At 35.1% G+C, this 12,297-nt stretch overlaps 1 pseudogene; it reads left to right on the forward strand.

The window, feature by feature from the left end:
- The first annotated feature begins 209 nt into the window (after positions 1–209).
- The window catches only part of LOC116659262, an 89,493-nt pseudogene continuing 77,405 nt past the window's right edge, over positions 210–12,297 (forward strand).

The raw sequence follows: 12,297 nt of genomic DNA on the forward strand, positions 1-12,297 counted from the left end.
AATTGGCTAGCATATGATGGATTCAGGATGTCAAACTACCTGGGACCATTATAGGTAGGGCTAGGGATTGTTTACATTATTGAAGTAAATGTTATCACCCACGAGGTTGATGAAAGTGACGAAAGAAGTCAAGATAGACTCTGGGAGACCATAGGTTTCAAATTACGGGTGAAGGAAGAAGGGTGAACACAGAAGGCGGGAGGGTCAGAATGATGGCCAAGGAAGCCAGTGAAGAGGAGTGTTGTGACAAGGAAGGTGAGGTAAGAAAGTCAAATGCTAAAGAGAAAGGGAAGAGCTGGAAAATACCAGTCACTATGGCAATTAGACAGCAATTGGTTCAGTAAGAAAGTAAAAACAGTTAGAGTGAATAGATGTGGCTGAAGTAAGAAGTGTGAACAAGACAGTAAATTCAGGTGTGAAAGAAAAGAGGCAAATGGAGGAAAGGGGCTGGTTTGAGTGTGGATTGGTTAGTTTTCTAATGGGAGAAAATTTCTTACATATGTAGACAAATAAAGAAATAAAGAGGGAGAGGTAAAAATCAAAATGGGTTTTTATAGACATTTAAAATTATATTTTTATATAAATTTTATATTTCTATCTATATGTGAGGTGGGGTATGGTGAGTCAGATTGTAGAAACTAAATTTGTTTCTATGCCTGTAAGTGGAAAAATAAGTAACCTATAATGCTTCCGGAGCCTGGGCAAATTTTGACATCAAATTATTACAATCCCTTGCCAGAAAGTAATGAAAGAGTAGAGGAATCCTCCTCCTCTCCTGTCACCATCACTCCTGTCCAGAAACATGGTGGCCCTGTGGCTAGAACCAAAGGAATCAAACTGTGTGGCTACTGCTTTGAAGCCTTCAAAGAGATGCATTTGAATCTATGAATCCATGGTCAGGAGACAAGAACAGTGACGAACAGCACCCCCACCCCCATCCCTCCATGTACATATTATGCCCACATAAACTAAAGTAGTTGGGGATTCCTAGACAAATAACATTGAGGGTAAAGCTGGAAGTGCATAATATACTGGATTTTTTGAATTGACAAAGAGAATATCTGAAATATCTGAGCATTCCTAGAATAACACTTAAAAGATTTTTCTAAATAGTCAAGCATATGGGTAACCACAACAAATGTTTTGCCTCTACTCATTATAATTAAGAGATTTAAAAAATGTAATGAATCAAATACAGATCTCCCATTCTCTTGCTGCTCAGAACTATTACTATTAATATTTTGGTGCTTTTTCTTTGAAAATTTTAAATTTATTTGATCTGATAGAGATGTAGAAAAAACCTATTTTCATTTAAATATGCATGGTCATTTTTCCAATTGTATAAACTGTAAAAATAGTTGCAATACTTTCACAATATCCATCATATGCCAGCAAATTAATTTATATAAATGTCTTAGTGTTGAAATTTAGGTAATTAATTAAACTATTATAAACATGCAATGCATTTTTATAATATTTCAGAATTTTTCCTTGGTATATGCTCTCAGAAGTAGAATTACTCAAATACATAAAAATTTAAATGAATCTTGATAATGTAAATTTTCCCCTAATATAGATCCAGTTTAAATTCCTGCTTATCATGCAAAAGTCTGCATGGTTCTCTTTGTCCTCAATTAATTGCCTATTGCTGGTCTCATTAAATTCACATTTTATTTTGGTAAGATAGTATTTTACTGTTTGCACTGAACATTGCATTTTCCTTGATGATATACATTCTAAAACCTTGCAATATTATCTATTTATTTATCTGACATTTAAAACGCCCTTAATGATGCCTACTTCATAGGATGGACTAATCCACAATTGGACATGTAAGTGTAAAATTCAGGGGAAGGAGGAGTTGAGGGTTTGGGGAAAATAAAAGTTGAAGTGAAAGTTCTGAGACTTCTGCTAAGAAGTTGTGAAAATGAGAAGAGTTTGAGGCTCATAGACTGAGAAAAAGAGAATGGTCCAAGGGACTGAGGATCCCGATTTTAATATAAAAAATTAATAAATAAAAACCTATATTAAATGGAGTCAGGAGACCAGAGAGGAGAGCTCTCATGTCCTGTGAGGATAGCAGAGCCCAAAGGAAGAAGAAAGACTTCTTTCCTGGCAACAACTCAGCCAGTGAAAAGTCATGGAATCTGCTTACTCCAGCCCTCCCAACTTCCTTTTCTGCCCTATAGAGTGTTCTCCTTTCTGCGCAGGGCAGACTTGCACAGGGTTTGCCGTAGTTCCAGACCCTGAACAACAGTTTTCTGCTGATCCTGAATAAACCCATTTTTAGGGGGGAAGGCTGGGAGAAATAGGTGACAGTCTGTTTATTTTAGATTAAAAATACCAAGGAACAGATGTGCTTGCTTTAAAGGAAAGAGGGCATTAGCAGAAATAACTTTACTAAAGGATGAATAGTAAACTATGTTTGTACTTCTGTTTGATGCTGTGGTCCACAGAACTGTATAGAAATAGGGTACTGAGTGGGGTGAAACTGAAATCATTGGAATTGAAGTGAAAGAATGTGGCTATTGAACCTGACATGTAATTTACACATTCAAGGTGCTTGTAGAAATTGTTGCAAAGTCTCTGAACCTGAAAGCCAAGGTGAGAAGCCAAGTAGATGTATCCAGATAGCCTAAGCCTCAAAGGTATTTTTTTCCTTAGAAAGGGAAAACAATGATTTATGGTGATCAGTCATAATGGGAGGGGTCACAATAATGCTGGAGGTTTCCTCTAGCCAGGTAGGATATGTAACACAAGATACTTCTTAAGAGTTCTAGCCAGATATTATATAATCATATAATATAGAAAATCATATAATAAAGATCTTTCTAATTCTTTCCTCATAAATCAGATTTAAGTTAAACATTTTTGTACGTGTGTCAAAAATACTAGATGGGTGATTTCCTGTTGCACAACAACATTATGACACATATAAGAATGCCATTTTCTCCTTATCACTGATGCCAAGTTTGATTATTATACATGCTCTTGTCTTCTAGATCCTTGTATCAGAAAGGAAAATATTTTCCTTTAGTATTAGGTAAATAATACACGAGGTGTTGCTTAAAACATGTGTCAGTGATTTTTAACATTTATTAACAATCTTTGCTTGATTAAGAAATTATTTTAGTAGTCACAAATGATGATTTTCTGTTTTCCTAGTACATGTATATGTTAGTATTCTTCTGTTAAAAAAGAGCTTTTTTCTTCCCCCCTTTTCTTTTAGGTAGCACTACGGATTCATGCATAATATGTTATAATTAGTTGTGTTATAATTGACTACTCGTATTTTTAATGATGTTTATTTGTCTCTAATTTGGCCCTTGAGGGCCCCTTTCTTGCTAGATCCTGTGCAATTTGATATGTTCCCATTAGTTCTGGTGTATGTCCTTGCTTTCTGAGTCTCTTACTCATTTCGTAATATTCTCTTATGTGCAGTGAAGTATGGATGTAATTTCTCTTTTTTTCCAAATGATTACTTAATTGTCACAACATCATTTACTAAAAATTACATTCCTCAATGAGAACTCTCTAAAACCAGAGAAATGAACACCGATTTGTGATGCCATATTCATATATGTAATGCAGTTTCTTAATAAACTTTAATCTTTTTCCATAAGAGAGCAACACCTTTGGGCTTGAGTTATAGTTGGTCAACCTCATTCCATAAACAGTCTTTATATATAAAAGAAGCAAATATATATTTTAAAGACTTCACATTCAACAATCAATTTCTCTCTCTCTCAGTTTCTCACTCCCTCTCTTTCTTCCTTCCCTCTCTCCCTATTTCTTTCCCTCTCATTTCTATTTTGGACTTGATCTTAATCTCTTACAACACATAATTATGAAATAATCAATACAAATGATTATTGAAATATGAAAATAAAAATTAGAAGACATTTGTTTTTTAGTCTTATATATAACTATTTAGGTGTAAGAATTCTGAAAAACACTAAAACATTTTAAAAAATCTGAAAAACAGTAAAAACAGTAAAAAAAAAAATTATTTTACTTCTCTTTGACCTGGGCCTTTGATAGGAGTTAGAAAACAGGCACATTAAGATACATTAAGATTAATTTCTTATTCAAGGAGCCAAGGTCCTAATGTACTACATTGTGACAACCAAGATAAGTGAAAGAGGAGTTTTTATCTTTTCAATCCAAACCAATATCTGATCTCCCATCCAATTTTGGGAGAACTGACCACTGCAACAAAGAAGCTGAATAGCCTGGCTCTCACTTTCTCTGCCTACTTAGCAGCTTGGGCATTTGCCTATGATTGAGATTGGCCAGTCTGAGACAGAGAATTAAAAGTCTGTGATGCAAGAACAACAGAGAATTAATCAGGTATGTGGTTACCATGGCAGAAAAAAAAAAAAGTATCTGGATGAAGATACATTGGAGGAATATTTCCCAGTGCTAATAGGGGCAGTGAGGATAACACTAGTGTCCAGTGTCCAATGTTAGTGGCACTTTCCTTGTTGAGTCACTTCCTATGGTGTGAGTCTGGCTATGATACTTGCCTCTTAGTCTCCATTGGTGCATGGGTATTTTCTGAGTCTGACTCTCTACCACACCCATCAGTTCTGTAGGTCAGTCAATATTCTTTCAATAAATGCATTTTTCTTTTAAATGACTGGGAATTAGTTTTTGTTGCTTATGAGAAAGGGGTAGACGTTGCTGAGAAGTAATTTCACTTAATTTAAGATAGCAGTGAATTTAACTTTATAGTAGCTAGTATTCTTTAAAAAAATGATTAAAGAAGACAATTTATGTGCTACAAACTTTATTTAACACTTCATAAAGTGGACAGATTCCTTTTAAGGAACTGCAAAATGGCCAGAAGGAAAAAAAAAACTTTAATTTAACTAAAAAAATAAATAAATAAGGATGAGAAAAATAGAAAATATCTGATTGGTGGGGGCCACATTGTTTAACATTTTTATTAAGAGCAGACCAATAATCTAAAAAAATTTTCCTTTTAACAGAAAGAAAACCCAGTACTAAAATTGCACCAGTGTACTTTTGATATTAAAACTCTTTAAGAAAAAAAAAAACTTATCTATGTCTATTCTAACCTTAGCCAGTTTGACCATATGTAAAATTCCTTTCCTAAGAAACTCTTTCCACAAACCTTCTACAACTTTTTATATTCATTCAGATATTGTCCATTTTTTTCTATCTTTCTCTTTATGGAACTATCAGTTATTTTAGTTTAGAAAAAAATTACTCTCTTTTTCCCTTAACAAAAGCACATCTTCCCATACCTCATCCTTTTTCTTACCAAAAATACAATGCAATTCCCTTGCACAGACATGTTTCCCTTATTTCTAGTAGTTTTATTTATTTATGTTAATTAGAATGTTTAACATTAAAATCCTTAATTCCTAGTGAAAACTAAGAAGAAAGCAATTTGTGACCTATTACACTAGCATTCTGTGGATTGGTAAATTTATAAATACATTTCAGAAGTTCTAGAAGTATTTTTTTTACAAGATATGTAAAACATCATACACTGTGATATGTTTACATATCATAGTACTAGTAAAAATATACTATGAGTAAGTATACTTTTACTCATAGTAAATTTTTCAATGTGGTACAAAACATATTCACTAATATACCCAAATATTTTATCTGTAAAAGGAAGTTAAAGTGGATAAATGTATGTTCAGCAACTAATATTTCAATATTTTATCTTATTTGAAAATGATTTAGATATAAAATGAATATCCATCATTTAATTTATCTCAATATAACTTGAAGAACACAAGTTGCCAAAACAATTTTGGAAACTATTTTTAAGTAGACATACCATAAAGCATACTTATTGTCGAAAAATCCATTTGTTAACTTTTACATTACTCAGATCTATTAAATTTACTTGTTCTTAACCCCTATGTTTAGATTATTCATGAAATTTTTATGAGACATTAAACAGCTAACCATCATCTCAGTTATCTTTCTTGCTGACATAGTCTATAACAGAGATAACATAAGCTTATTTGACTTTCAGTTAACCTAGGTAAAATAAAAGTATTATATTCAATGCTGATAACTCTAAAAACATGATTATTTTTATTAAATCAACAAACTTAAACCAGCTTTTATTTACTGAAGATTATCTTGTGAACCTGACCAGAGCTCTTTACATATAGTACCATTGAAACATAGAAAAAAATCACACATTTATAACATACATACAAAGGAATACATAAATATACAGACAGACACAGATCTATAGCTTTTGCTTTAAAATTTTTGCCATGAGCTGGGTATGATAATGCAAAACTCACTAATTTATGAAAGAACAGTTAGATCCAAATTGAGTTTCTGGCAGATTAAATAAGTTAAGGTACTTGCTCAGATGGCTTAAACTTTTTATTATTATTTGTAGAGACTTCTAAAATTTTCTTGCACCTAGTTTTCAAATAGCTTTTCCCTTTTTCTTTCTTCCTAACAGAAGAAGTACTACCTCTCTGAAGTTTACATTTCAAGGAGATGGCCTTTAGGTCTTAGAGAAGACCAGGTAGAATATTTACAACTTAAAGGTTCAGAGAAAGAATGTGAGTTCCTGCAAGAAGGATTTTTGTTTCCTAAACCCAAAATTTTCTACAATGCATACAAGTATTTTGAGATGAATAGGGGAGGTTTTGGGATTGGTAAAAAGGATAAGGCTTTTTTCTGTCCTTGTAAAGACTCAACTTATAAGACAAGTTGTACAAGTTGTCCTCAATTTGTAGAATGGTTGTTTTTAATTTCTCAAAGAATTGAATTGCAATGGGAATGATAAAAGGGGACTGATCTACTCATCAAAGTACATTATTATCAATTTGCTTCTTTATATCAAGGAGGAGATCTTCAATTAAGGTAGAAATCAAAAGATTCATATATTCTAGATTTAGAGCTGTTTTTCTTTGAAATGTTTTTCTTTCCCTCTGGGTATATAGTTTCATTTAGCTTAGGAGAGAAGGCCTTAACAAAAAAGTTCCTGTCAAGCTCTGAATGTCAGTTTCCAATTTTGCCAACTTCTGACCATAGAAATACTTTAAAAAATACATCCTTTCAAATTTCTTGTCAGGTTTCAGCTGAGACAAACAGTAAGTATTCCTGGAAATATTGAACAACCTCATGGAACCAAGAGGCATCCCCAAAGAAGTTGTAAAAAAAGAAACTATCTTCCCAACACCAAGAGACACTCTCCAAGATAGCTCAAAGAAAGACTTAGGCAATTTCCTGAGCACTGGCAATAGTCAGGAGGACCCCAGCTGTGAATGCAGTGCGCTCAATTTCGTCTGGCAGTATCTAACCCAAGATGGGTTGCAACTCACATTTCTGTCTGGCCATATTTTGGGGCCTCCAACCTGACAGTTGGGCTGCCTGCATATGTAAGAACCAACAATCTACATGTCCCAATGTGAACGAAAATACTGCAATGTGAGTGAAAATACTGCAAACATATCAGTAAACAAAGAATGCTGAAACCAAGTCATCAGCGGTTGCAGCCACCCCCCAGTGTGGACGGGCCTGTAGCCCAGCCTCTGCAGCCACTCAACGGTGCACTCTGAGTGGACTCAGAATAAGAAAGGACAGGATACTGGCCCTAGATAGCTAGGTGCTTGTCAAATGAATGAATTCAGTGAGCCCAAATGTTTGCTTCCTCCCATACATAGAAAAGCACTAAATACTTTAACTTGAGATGCCTGGCCTTCTTTAGATTACAAGCAATCTTCTATTGTTCCAACTACCTGGTTTTTGTTGTAAAGCTCCTATATATCCTTGCTCCTCCCCTACCTCTTTGGAGCAGTCCCTCAGAGCGATCTGAGAGGCTGTCATCCCAGCTCAAGTCCTCCCGCCAAATAAAACATAACTCTTAACTTTTAGGCTGTGCATTTATTTCAGTCGACACCAGAATGGCAGAAAGCCAAGTCAAATTCTCAGGACACAAAATGAGACCAATAAGAAGGCAATAGCTGTCTCTGGGAGAGAAAAGGATTGGTAACCAATAAAGGACAACATAAAATTTTACTTTCCTCTCAACGGGGCACTACAGAGATCCAAGAGAGCTCACTCTGGTAAGAATTCTCATCCTTTGTTGATTTCTGCCAGTTTTCCCTGGATCCCATCTGCAGGCTCCAGAGTTACTGGGATTAAAGTAGAGAGTGTAGCCCCATATCTATTAGAATTATTTTGAAGGTCTTCCATTAATTTTAATTTTGGTTTCTCCTTAGCTATTTGAGGGTATAATTGGTAGCATTTTCCCAGAGAATCCCTCGGAGTCCCATCGACCACAAGAGGGGCTCTGTGGGGCCTGCTTTCAAGGGTAGATATGGGGGTGTCGGAGTTAGTGCGGAAAGCTTTGATTTTTGTCTATAGTATTGTAGCTTTTTCCAAGTGGAAAGGCAATTAAGACAGAGAATTAGTAGACTAAATATTCAGGTAAATAAAGATAGAGGGCAGTAGCAGACAGCACATCAGTCTTACAGTCTTTCGTTTTAGCTATCTCCTGTGTCTTTAATTTCTCTTTAGTCTTTTGCAATGAATCTTTTAATGAAGCTGTTTCGGAAGTTTGAAGTTTTTTGGAGGCTTCTGCATACCAGTTAAAATAGGTAGCCCATTCTGTTTGATTTGGAAATCCTTGCTTTCAAGTGCATCTCTTCAATGAATGACCTTCCTAATTGGAATTCTCCCCATAATGTTCACTGTAACTGTGGGTTGTCTTAGTAAGGCTTTGCCATTTTTGTAGATAACTAGAGTTTCCAAAACCACAGTTCTTAGACATAAAATAAGCAGATGTGCCAGAAAGTGACACGATTCTTTGAAACTTGAAGATTCCATTTCTGTAGCAAGCCTTGGTTCTCTCAGAGCCAAATTAATACCTAAGAGGGGTGTGCCACTGGGTTGGGGACTGTGTGGTGTTTTACAGTGTACTTTGTTGCACAGAACCTTCCTTGAGGTTGGTAGTGATCTAGTGTCAAGTTAACTTATCGTCGCACAGGAGTCTTAGAGTTAAAGTGGTGAGCACTGTAACAGCTTTTAAATGCTCCACCTCATGCATCAGTTTTGAAGCTTTGGCTTCCGAGGTTCCTGTTAGCAAGAGATCTATCGTTCCCTTCAGGAGAAAATTTCTCTATAGTGGTGAACACCCTAATGGCTTTTAATAGTGTTTCTTATGCCTACTTAGATTTTGATTTTGATGATCAAAACAGTCTGAATTTCTTATCTTATTTCCCCAAGTCCCCTAGTGGTTTATGCTGTAGGCTTACCTTAAGGCTTTGTGAGCCCCATGATGGATACCACCTGATGTGGACTTCCAATAAAGTTATCCTGGAAATTTTCTGGGACCCCAGAACATTTCTGGGAACTTTAATAAACCCTGGAAGCTCTCTGATGTATACTATCCATCAATCCCAGGAAAATTTCTGTGTAAAGAGGTACATGCAAAACATCACAAAACCCTTGCCCAGCAGCCCATTCCTCTTAGGTATTAATTTGGCTCTGAGAGACACAAGGCCTGGATAAAGAATATATATGTATATATGTGCGTGTGTGTGTCTGTCTCTCTCTCACTTTCTCTCTCTATTTATATATATATATATATGTAATCTTTTAAATAAAGTTTGCTTGGACTGAAGAGCTGTATGCAAGGGATTAGAGCTCAAATCCCAGAGTGACTTACCCATGGCTTTCAGTAATGGTGAGAGGAACAGTGAACTCAAAGGAATCAGCAAGTGTCTCCCTTGTGTGTCTTCTTGTTCTATAGACCACTGGCAGTCAGCTTAGGATCTCATTCCTCCTCACCAAAAACTATAAAAGAAAAAAAAAAAAGATTAAAGAAGACAATTTAGGTAATACAAAAAAACTTTAACACTTCATAAAGTAGACTAGTCACCTTTTGGGGAATTGCAAAAAGGGGTGGAAGGCAAAAACTTTTATAGGGTAAAGAATAAAGTACAAGGAAGGGACAAATACAAAATATCTGATTAGTGAGAGCCAAATAATCAACCTTGTTTGGGGTGAGGAGGCCCAGAGTTGATCTGGCACCTGTGAATTAGCTGACTGACTAGACTGTGTTTCTGGTCAAATAAAGTATTGACAGGAACAGGAAAGCTATCTAGGTTTAGGTTTGCTGATGTGGCACCCTGGGTAGGACGGGTTCCCTCTTGAGCCTATAAATTTATTTCAACAATATTAAATAATTATTTCAGTTATACATTATAGGATTTAAATTCTTTGGAAAAAATTTGAGAGGAATCATTGTGTGATGTAGTGTGGACCATGGTCAGGTGTTGGGATATCAGTTATACAGTGTTCACCTTTGAAAGATCATTCAATTAATATAACTAAGAGGTTCAAAAATAAAAATTTCACTAAGCTAAGGAAATAAAATATCAAAATATTGGCCTGAGAAGGCAATACTTTAAAGTACAAAGAATAGGAATGTTGGTTGTATTGTATATATTTTTAATTAGTTGTATATTGTGATATTTTGACTTCGTAAAGAAACTTTTCTGGCTAGGGAGAAACTGCCCCTCCTTGGGTTAAGCAATTCTTAGAGATGGCAAAGGGCCTAGCCTGGAGCATGTCTTTGATATGTAAACTAATCAATTCAGAGCCATTCCTCATCTATCTGGCCTGGGCACCCCAGGAGGCAATATTCTTCTGCCTTAATCATCCTAGGGCCAGGTGCAGGCAATTGGGGACCGCTCTTACAGCCCAAAACCCACAGAAATTATTCAAACAAGCCAATTCTAAACTGTCCATCCTGCCCTGCCTTGCCTTGCCTTTCCTGTGAAAACTCCAATAAAGACGGTTGCTGAAACCTTCCCCTTGTTTCTGTCTTCTACTGCCTGACCTGATGTCTTTCCTACGTAGCTCTGTGTGGTGAGCCATACCTCCTGTTTCTAGGAACTCTGAATATAAAAACTTTGTTTTTTCCTGAGCCACACCCCTATCTTCTCTGTGGCTTCACCTGTCTGACCATATCAGTAAAAGAATACAACACATTGGCAATCAGCAGATTATAAGGATTATTTTTTCACTTGATATTATGAATACTTGGGCAAGTTATTTAATCTCCTCCATAGGGGAGAGATAACTCTCCAGAAGTGCCGTGCAAGAATATGGTTGTACTTATGCTACTTAGAGCAGTAGTTTCAACTGTAGCTTTACATTAGAATTAGCTGAAGAGATTAATAACAAAAATAGATAAAAAATTAAGTAAAATAGAACAATTAAGTCAAAACTAGTGATAAAACTGGGCAACTGTGATTTTTTCACAGCATATGCAGGCAGTGTTGAAAACATTCCATGTAATGGAAATAGAGATATTCTTATGAACTCTTGTCTTTTCAATTTAGTCTTGGTTGCCCAGTAAGTGACATAGTGTGTTTATTTATAGACATGAGACAACAAAGATAGAACTGATTCCATTTAAAATGATTATTCCTGATCATCTCAGCAGGACCAAATATTTCCACTGACAGTGCCAGGCTTTCTGCCTGGTGGCATTTTCTGGGACTCAGTGCAGAAAAGACATAACCAGATCAGAACATGGTGGTCTCACAGAGTTGAGAGCACTGCATTTGGGGAGATCATCATGAAAGTAAATATAAAAATAAAAATATTTAACAAAATGATTAGAAATTCTTTTGAGTAATATATAAAAACAATATTCCATGAAAAGGTCTCCACCCACCCCAGGAAAGCAAGTTTAACGTTTTAAAGTTAAAAAAATGTATAATTAATCGTATTAATAGAATAAAGGAGAAAAGTATAGGATGGTACCATTAGATACAGAAATAACACGATAAAATTCAACATCCAGTCATAAGAACTGTCATACAAATAGGATTAAAAGGGAAAATTTCCATTCTGATAAACCTACTTATTTGAAAAATCTTTGAAAAACCTACTTCTAATTTTATACTTAGTGGTGAATGACTGATTGCTTTCCCTCTAAGATTAGGGAGGCAAGGATGCCCATTCTTACTACTTCTTTATAACATTTTTTTTTTCCTGGAGGTTCTATCTAGTACAATAAAGAAAAAAAAAGTTCAAAGCATGTTTATTACAAAAGATGATGTAAAAATATTTTATTTTATAGTTGATGGAATACCCAAAGACACCTGGGAAATATCAATTGTGTTTTTGTACACTGGGAAATAATCAGTAAATGAAATAAAAATATCATTTAAACTAGCATTAAAAAGGCAAAATAATTTAGGATAAATTCAACACAATATAAGAAAAAAAAATTTATAAATAATTACAAATATTACATTTCTGCCAATA

Source organism: Camelus ferus, chromosome 2 (genome assembly GCF_009834535.1).
Source record: "Camelus ferus isolate YT-003-E chromosome 2, BCGSAC_Cfer_1.0, whole genome shotgun sequence".
Lineage (NCBI taxonomy): Eukaryota > Metazoa > Chordata > Mammalia > Artiodactyla > Camelidae > Camelus > Camelus ferus.